This window comes from Ascaphus truei, chromosome 4 (assembly GCF_040206685.1).
Source record: "Ascaphus truei isolate aAscTru1 chromosome 4, aAscTru1.hap1, whole genome shotgun sequence".
NCBI lineage: Eukaryota > Metazoa > Chordata > Amphibia > Anura > Ascaphidae > Ascaphus > Ascaphus truei.
This window is the reverse complement of record NC_134486.1, coordinates 71,396,199-71,412,295: the sequence shown is the minus strand read 5'-3', so window position 1 is coordinate 71,412,295 and position 16,097 is coordinate 71,396,199. Positions and strand designations below refer to the sequence as shown.

General features: G+C 41.6%; 1 protein-coding gene across 5 annotated transcripts in view; it reads right to left on the bottom strand.

Moving 5' to 3' along the window:
• The window catches only part of PLCB4 (phospholipase C beta 4), a 335,443-nt gene that overhangs the window by 253,666 nt on the left and 65,680 nt on the right, over nt 1–16,097 (bottom strand). The window contains exon 3 of one of the 5 annotated variants that reach the window (XM_075596022.1): nt 3,273–3,379. The exons of the other annotated variants lie outside the window; for them this stretch is intronic. The gene's annotated coding sequence lies outside the window, so the exon portion shown is untranslated. The remainder of the gene's footprint in view (nt 1–3,272; nt 3,380–16,097) is intronic. 5 annotated transcript variants of the gene reach the window in all.

The following is a 16,097-nucleotide window of genomic DNA, read 5'->3' as shown; positions in this document are numbered from 1 at the left end:
TTCACTATTAAGAAGTATGGACTTTGGCTTTTAGGGTTCAATTATCAAAGTTATTAAAAATATCCAAAAATAACAAACAATTAGGATCTTATAAGTTTTTACACTTCACTGCAATTCAAATATTCTTGCTATGCTATAAATAGATTATTACATTAGACTTTTTTGCATTATCTTAAATTGTGTCAATGTATTTAAGTGTAGCCCCGGTCCCCTGTGGCTCCTAGAGATCCCCCTCCTTTGTGGCAGCGCAGCCGCGGGTGCCGCTGGAGCCAGCGACGGACCCGACAGCTGCTTCCAAAGGTGGGGGCCGGAGAAGGGAGCGTTGCGAGCCCTAGGAGGCTCTGCGGCGCACCCGGCTAGCGGGGGCCGCCATTGTGGTTGCGCGCGCATGCGCCGTGATCGCGCATGCGCGGATGAGGCATGGGAGTTGTGGCGGCCATTAGGGAGTCGCGCATGCACAGTAGAATCACGCACGCGGCCCCAATATAGGAATAGCCTCCACGGGACTACAATTCCCAGGAGGCTAAGGGTGGAAGGCACCAGGTGTCTCAGAGTGGCCAATAGGGCTGGAGGATTGCCCTGCAAGGGAACGAGATACATTTTGCGGGGTTTTGAGGAGAGAGTCAGTCGGCGCCAGGAGAAGCTAGGGGAAGGAGGTAGGGTGCAGGAGTCAGTGACTCCCTGCACTAGGCCAGCAGCCCCCGAGGCCCCAAATAGCCCTGAGCCACCCAGTAGTGTGAGTTGTGTCAGGGACAGGCCCCAGGTTAGGGACCCTGCCCCTTACTATCAAGAGCAAGTTAGGGACCCAGAGGTTTGGGCTCAGACCTTCGCTGTCGCTGCAGCAGCCATCCGGGTGGGATCGCCCCGGACGGTAGTTCCTGTATTCAGTCGTCATCAGGATCCTTTGTGAAGTTCCTTGGCAGGCCCGGGCACTGGAGTGCTCGGCAGGTAACAATCACCAAGTGCACCAACGATATCATATTCACACGGGACATAGTGGCTGCGCAGTCACACATATCTATCTCACTTGAGGGTGGGGGAACACTGTGTGTGGTTATTGGACACGGAGTGGGATCACCCGGTGAAAGGGGGTAGCGTCCTGAGAGACGCAGTAGATAGTGTCTCCTCAAGGGAGGGACACCTGTTGATATATATTGCCTATGCTAGTTCAGTAAAGTCATTACAGGCATACCCCGCATTAACGTACGCAATGGGACCGGGGCATGTATGTAAAGCGAAAATGTACTTAAAGTGAAGCACTACCTTTTCCCCACTTATTGATGCATGTACTGTACGGCAATAGTCATATACGTGCAGAACTGATGTAAATAAAGGCATTTGTAACAGGCTCTATAGTCTCCCCGCTTGCGCACACCTTCGGTACAGGTAGGGAGCTGGTATTGCTCTTCAGGACGCGCTGACAGGCGCATGCGTGAGCTGCCGTTTGCCTATTGAGCGAGATGTACTTAGTCGCGACTGTACTTAAAGTGAGTGTACTTAAACCGGGGTATGCCTGTAGTTTGTTTTACATGCTGTGTGTGTGTGGAGTGATATACAATTGTCCTGCGAGGAACCACTCCCCCTCTGGTGGGAGCCATCGCAGGTGGAGGCGCTGCACCAAGTACGAGGTATACATATTGTTATACGTGCCCCAGACTCTCCATGGCGGAGGCTCAGGCCTCCTGTGAGCCTAACAGGTAAAGCCCCACACTGGGTAATGCATATAGATCCCCTCACATACACCCTATCTGCGGTGGGGGGGGGGAATATGGATTACATAAGCAAATACATAAATATTAAGAACAGAACCCCATTATTGTCAGCATATTCATCTATAAATACAATGTTAATGTAGAAATGCAGTGAACAGTAACAGGAAAGTAAATAATTAAGAGAAGGGACAGAGGCTAAAGTAAGGGAACACACTTTGAGACCCTCTGGTACAGTAGCTATTTATTACCATTGGCATATCACGCTTGCCTGTGCCTCATTATAAAGTCTGAATCATGGCAATTAAAGCTGTGCTTTCAATGTGCAATAGTATGTACATTGCAGTTCAGAATACAAATAAACTGCACTTTTACAGTGAAGACATAACACAACACCCCATAGCAACATGCATTAACTCTAAGTTAGAGACATTTAGCTATGCAAACCTTTCAGAGGCCCCTAACTATATTCCATAAACTATTACATGTAGCTGCAATATCTTTTAAGTAATGTAATAACCAAATAAAATAATTGGTAATTTCTTACTATTCAAATTGTGCGTTTTGGACGGCAGTCCCTACCAGCCATCTTTTTGGGAACCCCATACGCACAAGATTTTAGGAATGGCAAAGACATGAACGTACATTAAAATGTAGTGAGGTTTCAACTGAATAGAGCAAGAGTGGTCAACTCCAGTCCTCAAGGGCCACAACAGGTCAGGTTTTCAGGATATCGCTGCTTCAGCACATGTAGTAATCAGCCACTGATTGAGCCACCTGTGCTGAAGCAGAGATATCCCTAAAATCTGACCTTTTGGTGGCTCTAAGGACTAGAGTTGGCAACCCCTGGAATAGAATATTACTTGATTATCCCCAAAACATGCCTGGCTGGGGTTCCCTCGGGTATGAGTTATAAAGGCACAGAAAATACATGCATTTATGATTTGCCTGGTCACATTTCTTCTTGGTGAGATTGAATGGAAAGTTGGAGTAATTCCATATGTCTACATCCCTACTAAGCCCCGCTGAGAAGACACAACCTGAAGAACGATAGAAATGTGTGTCTTACTATTTTAAAGCATGGTTTCATGTCTCATAAAGGTGATTTCTACAGAGAAAAAAAAGTGAAGATCCTTTTATGTAAAGGGACACCCTGCAGAGTCACACAGACTTGGCGGTAAGTGTCAAATTATGCCTATTAAGCATTGCAGATTTATAAAATAAAAGCTGTGTGTGGCTATGGTTATCTTCCACGCTTCCACACAATTACTACTGAGAAGTACAACAGTGAATGCTTACATTGCCAATATGTCATGCTTCGCTTGTTCAGCTTTCTACTGAAAGGTTTTCAGTGGGGTTTTTTATGCCAAACACATCATATAAACTTACAACATTTTAACCAAAAAGTCAGTGTGTGCCTCTGTTCCCATTCCTCACCAGATATAATAAAAAAGAATTCCCATTATCAGACGAGTAAGGCAGCTCCTACCAAACTCTGCTTATAATTGGGTAGGATCAGCGGGCAGTATCAGCACTTAATAGACGGGTCAGAGAAGCACTTACCTACTGTGATCTACATTAACTGGAGGTGCTCAGAGTGCCTAATGTCCAACTGGGAACCCGTGCACGCCGACCAGGGCCATCCTTCCGCTGACTTCTTTATACCACCACTGCAGAATAATAGAAAAGGCCGCTGCACACAAAACGTATTCACCACTTTAGCAGTAGCATACCGCGCTTTGATCCATCAGTGCAGAAAATAAGTGAGCACGACATTTTTTGGGGGGAGGGGGTGGAGGGAAGGGAGGGGGTGGAGGGAAGGGAGGGGGGGGGGAAGGAAGGGCGTTAACTCTGGAGAAATAATACCCGTTCCCGTTTTAGGTAACGTCATGTTATTTGTTATATTATAGTTTTAATAGTAATATAACAACTTTTTCTAAGATAAGTTCTAGTGTTCCCTCTTTTCGTCTCATTCTTCTTTTAGCTTTATTAATACTTTTATTGAGGCTGGAGTATGACTGCAACATTGGTTTTGTAGAATTCCCGAAATGATTAGGATGTTTTTAAGTGGAACCCATTGTTTGTGCTTAAACGTCATGTTGTTTGCCCTAATTTAATGGGGTTTAGTGAATCTAGCCCTAAGAAAGCATTCATTTTCTTTTTTTTAAGCGTTGAACTAAATTGAATAAAGCCTCACTTGATTTTATGTGGCAATTGTCTCCACTCTAAATAGTTTGAAAAATGTTCTCTTTGTTTATGGAGCCATTAAATAAACTACTTAAATCCCATTAAACATTCAAGTGCCAAAACAATAGGGCACCTAAAACGATTGAAGTGAAAGCCATGAATATAAAGATACACAGCACCCATTCATAGTTGAGATATTGTTGTTGTCAATACAGATGGGGGAAAAAATCAATGCATTATAAAGTTAAAGAGACAATGATTTATGAATCTCAGAAAGATGACAAGAAAAGCATAACAGAGTAATTGTCCTAACACCGAGCTGTTAATGAGGCTTTTAAAGAATGTTTTTGTTGATTTCAGTATTTGTTTTCTCTCTTTGTAATGCAACAAAATGAACCACAGGCATGTCACAGCTTGACATGATACACATTTCCATTACCAGTGCCAATAGTGGTTTACATAATGTCTCTTTAATTCTCTTCTCGAAGCAACATGCTAGGCAACAAAGAATGTTATGAGCTTTCATAGGCTGAAAATAAAACATTAAACCACCATATTCATACAATAGGCATCACCAGGCAGGTTTTAACCACCGAAGTGCCTTGCATGCCACCCTTCAACTCCCCAAAACAGGCACGTCTCTAATCTTTACAAAACAAACAATGTTCTTTGTGTGTTTGGTGGGTGTGTTTAGTATTTGGCACATCAAATAAAATAATAAAGGTCAACTACTCAATATTGGAAAACCAATACCAAGAAAAGTAAAATCAACTGACAGCTGCGAAATTAATCTGTGATTTCTGTCTGACTTCCAAAGGACGGGTGTCAACGTTTCATAATGCTTGATCGGACTGAATAATGAAGAATGAAGAAGTGAACTGCAATACCCTCTCTCTCACAAACACACATACTGTACTGTACACACACACACACACACACACACACACACACACACACACACACACACACACACACACACACACACACACACACACACACCAGTGAAGTTCAATTGGAGTGTCCCAGACCCCCAAGATGAACATTCAGAAGAGTCGTACTCACATGAAGCTACACTGAATTACTAGGTAAAAAAATCAACAATTACAATTTGCAACTAAGAACTGCTCCCCTCTGCACAGGACCAGTGTGCTAAGGGTTCATATTTGCTTGTACTTTGTGGAACGTAAACCCTACCCACTGGAATGTTAATGAGCCAAGAGGGCACAAAGAACTGTTTGTTCACAGCTGCAACAGATTCAACCTCAACCACCCCAGTGTACGTCTGCTTTGCCCCAAAGGCGGACAGCCTTTGTCACAGCCGAAGGGCAGCCAAAGGTGTGAGATGTTTGGTGATGTTAAAGCTGCTCTATTTCAATCTGAAACTCACAAGCCCTTTATCCCCTGTACACAATTTTCCAACTTTATCTGTCCATGAAATGTCTGTGAATTCATAACCCTGTTCTTTTAATGTAACCATGTATTTTTTATAACTCTGTGCCCAGGACATACTTGAAAACGAGAGGTAACTCTTAATGTATTACTTCCTGGTAAAACATTTTTATAAATAAATAAAAAACGACTAGATAAGTGTTTTTCAACCTTTTCTTGGTTAGGGAACCCCAGAATTTGATTTTGAAATCCTGGGGAACCCCAAACCTTGCCCCCTGTCTCTTGTCTCCCTGTTGCTCCATCTCTACCCCCTTCCCCCCCCCATCGCCCCGTCTCTTCCCCATCTCTCTCCTCCTTCACTCTCCTTCTGCCCCTCACTCTCCCTCTTGCGCTTGCACACACTCTCCCTCTTACACACATACACATACACTCTCCCACTTACACACATACACATACACACACTCTCCCACTTACACACATACACATACACACACACTCTACCACTTACACACATACACATACACACACACTCTACCACATACACACATACACACACTACCACATACACACACTACCACATACACACATACACACACACACTACCACATTCACACATGCACACACACACACACATACACATACACACACACTACCACATACACACACTCTACCACATACACACACACACACTCTCCCACTCCCACACTCCAATTCACACACTCCAACTCACACACTCCAACTCACACACTCCAACTCACACACTCCAACCCACACACTCCAACCCACACACTCCAACCCACACACTCCAACCCACACTCCAATCGCACACTCCAACTCACACACTCCAACTCGCACACTCCCACACTTACACGCACACACACACTCTCCCACTTACTTTCACACACACACACACTCTGACCTTCTGTTCTGACCCGTTCAGGAGTGAAGCACTTGGAATGTGTTCCCCCTTCTCTCCCCCCACTCCATCCCTGCGAGCGGAGTAGGCAGAGAGATGAATATGACTGAGCTGCTGCTTAGCTCAGGAGCCACCAGGTCACTGCTGCTTGGGCTTGCCGCCACGCCGCCCGGCCTGGATCAGCATGGGAGTGTTCTCCCTGCTCTCCCACTCTGGCGACCGTGGAACCCCGGTTGAAAACCACTGTACTAGATACTGTTACTTTAGCACAGTGTTTTTCAACCAGGGTTCCTAGGAAGACTTTGGTTCCCCGGGCATCCCTAAAGTGTTGCCTGCAATTTTCTGTTCATTTGAAAATTGTACCAAATATAGAAGAATTTACAATGCACCTGATCACAGAGTTGCTATTAGAGATGGTTAGAGATGGCTTCACTCAGGATTCCTTAACCAAAGAAAGGTTTGAAACCACTGATTTATCATCTTCTGAGTGTCTCCTATTTAATGTTTAGAGATACTTGGGAGTCGGAATGGGACATTTGGTTGCGGCTATTTCGCCCGCGACCAAATGGCCGGTGGCGCTTTGCCATAACTCGCCCTGCTACCGCAGCTGAACCACAGCTTGAATCCCCACCACCGGCTGCTTGTATGGTAAGTTTACTTACTGGTCAGGGTAGGAGTTTCATTTAAGGGGTTTTAGCACTTGAGGCAGGGGGTTAATTTAAGGGTTTTAGTGGTTTGGGGTAGAAATTAATTCAAGGGGTTAAAGTGGTTAGGGTAGGGGGAAAATTTATGGGGTTTACCGGGTAGGGTAGGGGGTTAATTTAAGTTTTTTAGCGGTTATGGTAGGGGGTTAATTTAAGGGGTTTTTAGGTAATGGTAAGGGCTAAGGGTATGGGTTTTTGTGGTAATGGTTTAGGGTAGGCGGTTGTTGGATGGGGTTTAGAGTTGGGCTTAGTAGGATAAAGGACAAACCTTAGCAATGAACTGGCCAGCGGCAGCAGCTTCAGGCGTCGGGATGAGTCGCAGCGAAGCGCCAACAGCCACGTGGTCGCTGCAAAACAACCACGGCCAAATGTCCTAGACTGCTTAGAGTCATCCGTTGTGCACATCGTACATCGAAATAATTAAACTGATCCCTATGGATTGGTATAATGTTCCACATTAATGGAATAGTACAGAGTGCTCCCAATTTGGGGTACAAAAACATAAAGCAACATTGTTAATATAAATATTAAAGTGTGTTACATGCCAAAAGCATGATGTTTGTTTGAGAACCTTTTCTTAGTTCTTACAATTACATTGATTATATTAAATTAAACATTAAGGAGATCCCATATCTATAATCAGTGGTTGACAAATCACCAAAAAATCTACTCGCCACACAAAAAAATCTACTCGCCACCTAGTACCAAACGTGTGCTGCTTGGGCCAATATTTACTCGCCCGGGGGTTAAATCCACTCGCCCGGGGCGAGCAAATGTATAGGTTTGTCGAACACTGTCTATAATAATAAAAGAGCCAGTGTGTCATGGAAGCTAGAGACCTGAAACTTTGCATGCACACTAATGGGACCTTAGAGGTATCCACCCGGGTTATTTTTTATTCTTGGATTACACTTTTTATTTTAATTTTTTTCTCTCTCGTCTTTTTAACTTCCCTGACTCTGATTGGTTGTTCCCTCTCCATGAGGGTGCTGATTGGTCGGTTTCCTTTGCAGGGAAGTATGTGATTGGTGGCTTCGCTTAGCTGGAAGCCTTCCAGACATTCCTTAGGGTGAGCGTAGATCATGGGGGTGGGGTTGTAACAGAGGGAGGGGGAGAAGTGGGGGTGTAAGGGAGGGCGGAGGGGAGTTGGAGGTGTAAGAGAGGGAGGGCAATGATGGGGTGTGAGTGTCACTGAGGAGGAAGGTTACTGAGGGAGTGTGTTAGTAATGAGGGTGGATGTCACTATAATTTGGGGTGGGATTCTCAGCGAGTGGGGGTTGGGGGGTGAGCCTCGCTCACTAGAAGGTAGAATTATTGATCGGGCTAAAGTGAGCGCCATTATCGATTTATACATGTAAGGATTCTGTTCGATCGGTGCCGAGTTTTGCTGCCAGTTCGGCTTTCCAGGTTGCCTGCCCTTTCTGCTCAATTTGGCCATTTGGTTACTGGCAGCCTGCTATATAAGGCTGTACTTCCTGGTTCTAGTCGCCGAGCAAGGTTCTAACGTTTGCAGTTCCTGTTCTCTACGCTGTCACGCTCAACCCTTTTGTCTGTTTGGATTTCCCTGTTGCTGACCCCGGACCGTGACCCCGACCTCACTGCATTCTGCCTGCCGTAACCTTTTGCCTTTTCACTGGACTTTGCACCACTGACGCCAGCCCTGACTTCTGTCTGTTTACCGACTACGAATTGTCTAACAGGACTCTGTCCCTGGGCTCTGTTCGGTTATTCTGCATCCCTAACTCAGCCTTACGGGTCCGCCTCTTGATTAAAGACGAGCACTGTCACAATGCACAGATTCAAGTCTGCAAAGATGATGACTCCAAAGCACTACAATCTATACAAAGCCACCTACTTTAGTTAGCAATTCATAAAATGTAATATTTTAACTTTCTTACATTGTTTTTTAGAGAACGGAGAAGAGCAAATAATTGTGTAATATGGTCAGCAATTCCAAATATGTAGACACTGGACATTCCTGTAGATTTGGGGGGAAAGCACAACTTGTTCTGTTGACTATGTGATTCTCATCAATAATTCAGACTTTTTAATTAAAAGTAAGATGCAAATCAAATTTTTGAGGTCACTCATCAGAGGGATACCAAAAAGGACAATTCCTCCGCCTTAAACAGCTTGGCTCAAGTGAAGAATCCTTTGAACGACAATCTTTAGATTTGGCTGATAGATTTTCATCTAGGGGTTACAGCACAGATACAGTAACAAAGCATAAATATAGCATGTTTATGCCTACAATACTTAACAGCTATATGCTATGATATATTTTTTGTGTTCTTCTTTTTTCCACATGTTGTGAGACTTTTCGTGTGGCTTATCTATAGATTACCGGATCATCTATACTGGACATTGTAATTCCAATTTTGTTGTGTATTACTTGACCTGTGGCTGTGGTCAGCGATATGTCGGTCAGACTATTTGGACCTCTTAAGGTCAGAATTATGGAACACATTCGTTCAATTAAGAAACAAGATATTATGCGTCCAGTCTCGACATTTTGTAAACTGTCCATTTGGAAAACTGACTCATTTTCATTTTTCTGCTATTGATTTTATATCAGCCCCTATACGAGGGGGCGATAGGATTAAACAGCTGAATAAGCGTGAGATGTTTTGGATTCATTCTCTTAACACCCTGTCCCCTTCTGGGATACATGTAGAATGCGATCTCAAGCATTTCTTATGAATCTTTATTTTTGATCTGGACGCATGAGATTACTGTTCCTTTATGTCTGAACAACATCCCTTGCACATCCCCAATCCAATGTTACATTTGTATATAGATATTCATGTGATACAAGTTCATGATGCACTGGTTTCTGTTTTGTCTTTGAAAATTGTCTCTTTGCATTGGGGCTTTTTCTCTAGATAATAGGTTATCTGATTAATTTCCCTTAGCTCACATTTATTTTTATGGAATTAGATATATTATTGCCAGGGAGTTTCTACTGAATGACACATGATACATTAGTTTATTTTCTTATCAGGTTTCATACAATTATAATTGATCTATACTTACATTTATGTGACATTATTATTGTCATAATTGATCAATGCTACATTATCATAATTGTTTATGTGTTTATTCTTTAGACATCCTGTTTACTTATTTCATTTATTTTTCATATTAACAGAGTAAATTTAATTTACTGTCTTTATGATTATGTCCTAATTTTTGATTATTCAGCTAGTGTCCTTTTTGTGGGTGCATCTCTGACTGTTCGATTGTCAGCTCTCCAGTGTATCATCCACTCTGGAGAGCTTATGTTCCCTGGGGTTCTTTACCTGGGAACACAGGTGGCAATTCTTCCAGTGGGGGAGTGCCTATAAAGAGGCACCATTTTGACTCTTGAAACACTCTTTGATAAAGCACCGACTGGCGTGAAACGCGTTAGAGGTTTCTCCTCTTTTTATATTTTTAGGCTATATCCTTCAATAAAGTTTTGTTATTTTTCAATTGCCCTCCAGTTTTCTCCTTTTGCAGTGCTCCTTTTTACCAGCTTCATCTACTCCAGATACTCTAACAGGACTCTGTCCCTGGGCTCTGGTTGGTTATTCTGCATCCCTACCTCAGCCCAGCGGGTCCGCTTCCTGATTGAAGACGAGCACCGTCACAATGCACAGATTCACGTCTGCAAAGATGATGACTCCAAAGCACTACAATCTATACAAAGCCGGGAACTTTAGCTAGTAATTCATAAAATGTAATATTTTAACTTTCTTACAATTGTTTTTTAGAGAACAGAGAAGAGCAAATAATTGTGTAATATGGTCAGCAATTCCAAATATGCATACACTGGACATTCCTGTAGATTTGGGGGCAAAGCACAACTTGTTCTGTTGACTATGTGATTCTCATGAATAATTCAGCCTTTTCAATTAAAAGTAAGATGCAAATCAAATTTCGCCCAGAAAACAGATGGGAAGGAAAAGATAGACGGTCCTGAGTGTTAGTGATATAAAAAAAAAAGCACCCAACGATGCATCATATGGCTACATTAATATCTATGAATGCTTCCTTCTTCCCTTTGACATATCTAACTCAAACTAAAAATATCACACCTCCTACTTATTAACATTCAAGTAAACAAACCAGCATATAAATTTACATATTTTACAGTATATAACAGTCTGACATTTCCGATAAAAAATAATTAAAAATTGCTATTGCACGCACTGTGCATGAACATTTCAATTAAATGTAGATTTCCTATCACTGCATATCTTATTTTTTATATGTGTTACAAATGTATCAATTATTTGTATTTATTTTAGCAACTCTACAATTTCCTACCAAAATATATGTACAATGATATTTCTGTTAGTAAAAAGTATCCGAACACTTGCCTAAGACTATGGATATAAGCATCAACAATAATCTCTCAAATACTGAGCTTTTCTAACCTTGCAATAGTTTACATTAACTTCAAGGTCTCACCGAGGTCATGCTTTACTCCTATGCATTGCAATTGGATTAAGTTTGCAATCATCTTGTTGTTCCATATTAGTGCATATCAGATTCTCTCATCTCTATCTGAAACCATAATATAGCTTTGGGTCACTGTATTGGGGTTGGGAGCTAACGACAGCTCCATGAGAGCTTAGGCAAATCACGTTATCTCTTTGTACATCCAGTACCCCATGACATTACTGTAAGCCAGGGGTCTCAAACTCAGTTCTCAAGGGCCACCAACAGGCCAACTTTTATGGATATCCCTGCTTCAGCACAGGTGGCTCAATCAATGGCTCAGGAGCCCCAAGGAGCTTACAATCTATAAAGTCATACAATTAGATATTATTATTAATAATAAATACCTGAAATATTCTGCAGACAAAATGATGCAACTAGTGACTTAAAATGCTTGACAAATTAGCTCTGTAAATCACCTTATAAAGCTTTCACTGCGTTTGTAGTTCCCATTTTGAGCTACTGAAATGTAAATCCCACACCAGGGACCAGGGAACGCAGTGTGTTGGCATACTTCAAGTATATTTGATGTGCCAATGTCTTCAGTTATCTGGCGTCGATTATCATAGGTTTCATTGTGCAAGTCAAAACAGGTGCAACCAACTTTAGCAGTGATATCACACTAAATTAGCAGTTTGCTCCTGTGTAAGGTGCATTAATTAATTTAATGAACTTTATATACTGTAATTGTTCAACACGTTAAACACCAAAGTAATACCACCTTCAAGGATAAGATCTGATAATATCGAATGTGAGAGTGTGACAAAATATTATCAGTGTAAAAGGTGATCTTTAAAGATCTGAATTCTAAAAACAACAATTACTGTACAAAGAACAACTTTGCAAAAGAAATCTGAACAGAGAGAGAGAGAGAGAGAGAGAGAGAGAGAGAGAGAGAGAGAGAGAGAGAGAGAGAGAGAGAGAATAATATAGAATAGTAATTTAAAAAGAAGAATTTTATAAAATTAAACAAAACTTTTACTGACTTATGAATAGTTAACTCATACCAATTAATTACATGAATCCCAGGTTTTTTCCCCTTTTCTCCACACCTTTTGCCATTTCCTTTTCACTCTTTATAAAAACACTAAAAGGTTATCAATATAAATGCTTCTTCATTTAGTTTGTTATTGATCACGTATTAAAAAAAGAATCCAAGTAAAATAAAGAAACTGTGTTTGTTCAGTTAGGAACCTGAAAAAAATTGGTGATGACTTTTTACCAGGGGTGGCCAAACCTTTTTTCCCGGCGTGCCAATAAATGGGCACACCGTTTTTGCCGAGCCGCTGTCCTACTGCTCCCCAGCATCTGGTTTCAATTTAAGTTTATATAAGGTTTAAACCGTAACTAAATAACGCCAAAAGTAAACAAGGATAAAGAAAGCATTAAAATATTACACACATTTGTTATTGAATAGAGAAGAAAAAACTTGAAACCCTAACTAAATAAAAAAGAAGAACCTGAATGTAAAATATCTCAAAGTGATTTCTGAGCTTGAATTTCAGGTAACCGTTTTTCAATATTAGGATTTATTTACGAGGTGGATAACAGGAGCAGACGGCGCCCACATGAATGTCCGTCACTACAGATCTGTACTTATTCGTAACAAAGTTCATTGTCAAAAACGTCTTTTCACAAAATAAATAGGGGGAATAAGTTAAATTTTATTTTAATTCAACTGATTTGATATATTATTAAGTTTTTAATTGTTAAAGAAGTTATTAAAATTGTGTATTACAGAGACATTTTGCAGGCACAGGTCCCTGCCCCATGGAGCTTACAATCTATGGGGGGTTTGTTTGTGCCTGAGGCACAGGGAGATAAAGTGACTTGCTCAAGGTCACAAGGAGCCGACTCCAGGAATTGAACCAGGTTCCCCTGCTTCAAACTCAGTGTCTTTATTCACTGCGCTGCTCCTTCTCCCATCTGTGCTTATCCCACCTTACAGAATAACCCCCTAAATATATTTAAACATGTGACTGCACCTTCAGTGGCTTCAAAACTTTCACTTAGAGTTGAAGTAGAGATAATATTATCATGGGCACCGTCAAAGGTGTTCAATTATTTTATTTCTACTGTACGGAGACCTGGTAATTGCTCCAAGATGAGAAAACTGGATCACAATGTTCTTAGTGGTCTAGCAACACCACCAGGAGACATGGCTGACTCACTGGATAAGGTGACAAGAAGAGTGACTGATGGTGAGGGCTTAACAAGTCTTAAAAAGAACTGGGCCAGTTAGAAACAAACCCTTGACAATTTCCTAAAAATACACGTAATTTAGCAGACATGCATATGGTTTAACCCTTTAGTGTTCTATGAATGTACAGTGTAGGTTAGGAGGGCCGGCATGCCAGATTCCCTTATAATATACCCTGTACGTTTTGCCACTTTGCAATCTACCTTTTAGAAATGAGCAATCAGCACTAGGCCGAGGTCGGCACGGAAGGGGAGGACGCTTCCCTTGGGTCAACATCCCCAGAATGATGTGGAGATCATGTGATCACTTAGGAGCCATCACATGATCAGGAAGTGGTGTCTGAGGGGGCCTTGGCCACAGAGGTGGTTGGAACCTTCCGGCACTGAAGGGGTAAAGGCAGCAATCATGCCCATTTTTACTATTGATTTCATTTACAGCATTTAAACCAGTGTGTTCCTCCTGAGCTGAACTGCACTATTTTTTAGCTCAGGTGCCCCCCTTTCCCTCACCCCTGATTCCCAAGAACGTACTTGTCTAGTTGCTGGTGCTCTTTCCTGGACATTTACCGTTGCTATCTTTAATCATCCAAGAGGTGAAGTATTTCCCCAATGACATCACTGCTTCCTATTGGCCAGCAAGAGTTTCTCTAAAAGGGAGCTAAAACACCGACAACTAAACCAGGTAAGTACCTAAAGAACAAGGAGTTAGGTGGGAAGGGTGGAGCTAAAAACCAGGTGGGTCTGCTCCGGTAACCCCACTTGTTTGAATATATATATATATATATATATATATTTATTTATTTTTTTAAACGAGCAGGGGGGATTTCTGCTTTAAAATTATGGGTAGATATGAGTAGGAGTTGAGAAGTTTTACTACTAATGGCTTTACTAATCAAATTATATTACATTATACAGGTCTAAATATACCATTTATATACTGCACACACACACATTATACATACAAAATATATATATATATATATATATATATATATATATATATATATATATATATATATATATATATACTGTAGCACATGATATACAGGCAATGATAAACACTGATGAGCACAGACATGCCTTATCCCATAGCCACACAGCATACAGTGCTTCCACTGCAGCCAGGGATTTCAGCCAGCGAAGCAGTTCTTAAAGTGCCTCACTTTTTGCTTCTTATCCACTAGATGCCTTTAGGGTTATAGCTGCTGTTTCACACCGCTTTTAAATCAAAGCCGGAGTAAAAGCAGTGCACGGATATACTAATATCAAACGGGAACTAAAAAGGAGACAACATTCAATAACAGATTGCTGTGTCTTAACCCCTTTGCAGCTGGAAGATTTCAAAACGTTACTCATCCAAGTATTGCAAGCCTCTCCTGCACTGATGTACTGAGCTATAGGGGCATATTCATCATGAGTTGACGCAGGATACGGCACCTGAATTGGTATTGCCTGCCACTGATTTCAGTGGCGTTGTTGCATCGCCATGATGAATCCTAGAAAGTGGCAGATTTCCCATTAGAACAGGGCTTAGGGCGGCAAAATTTTGGGCCGTCAAAAATGCCTCCTTCATATATATTTGCCGCACTCTCGGGTCTGATAGGAAGGCAATTACATGTAGCGGCCGCCCTCCTTCTCCCTTCGAACACCACGGATGTCACCAACCTGATGTCACATGGCGTCTTGTTGCCATGGCAATGTGGCTCTGCGCTAGGCATTACACCCCCTCCCCCTGAGAAGAAGCGCGTTGATCGCGCAAAACGATCGTCGGGTCTAGTGACGTCACTACATTGACGGTCATGTGGGAACGCGACGGAACATACATGCAGCTCCCTTTTTTGACTTACACGGAAGAAACGCTACACACACAGGACGTCTACCAGATTGCTGTTCCTGCAGTATCAGACATCAGCTTGTATATTTCCTGCTTCACTGCAGGCTACTCAGTTCTATACAGCCGGTTAAACCCATTAATATCTATATGGATATGTGTTTAGCTTACTATACACTAAACCTACTGTATCCACTCTATACGATCATCATGGTGGTTACTATTTCAGTGTGACATATTAATGTTTTTCCTGGGTATGCTTGGTTTTTAGCACTGTGGAACTATCCTGTGTTGTAATGTTGTTACTCTGCATTATGTTATGGTGAGGCTATTTAGCTGTGCTAGTATACTTTGGACATTGTCTCCTTATATTTCTATGGGGCCTTGAGCATAGGTTCAAACTAAGCACCTATATTCACCTTATATTTTCTGTTTCACCCACTAGGGGATATTTTTAGTTTTTTTGTCATTTAGTTGTCATTTTATGCATTTCGTCATATTTTAGTATGTAATAAAATTGTATATTATTCTGTTGTGCTATAGTTTTGGTTGTGTGGGTATTTCCCATTTGGTCCGTAACATATTCAACTTAGTGGTACTAGTTACTAAACTGGTACTTTATGTATATTAGATTATATTTAATAATGAGTGCAATTTATAAGAACCTAGTGACCCTCTTT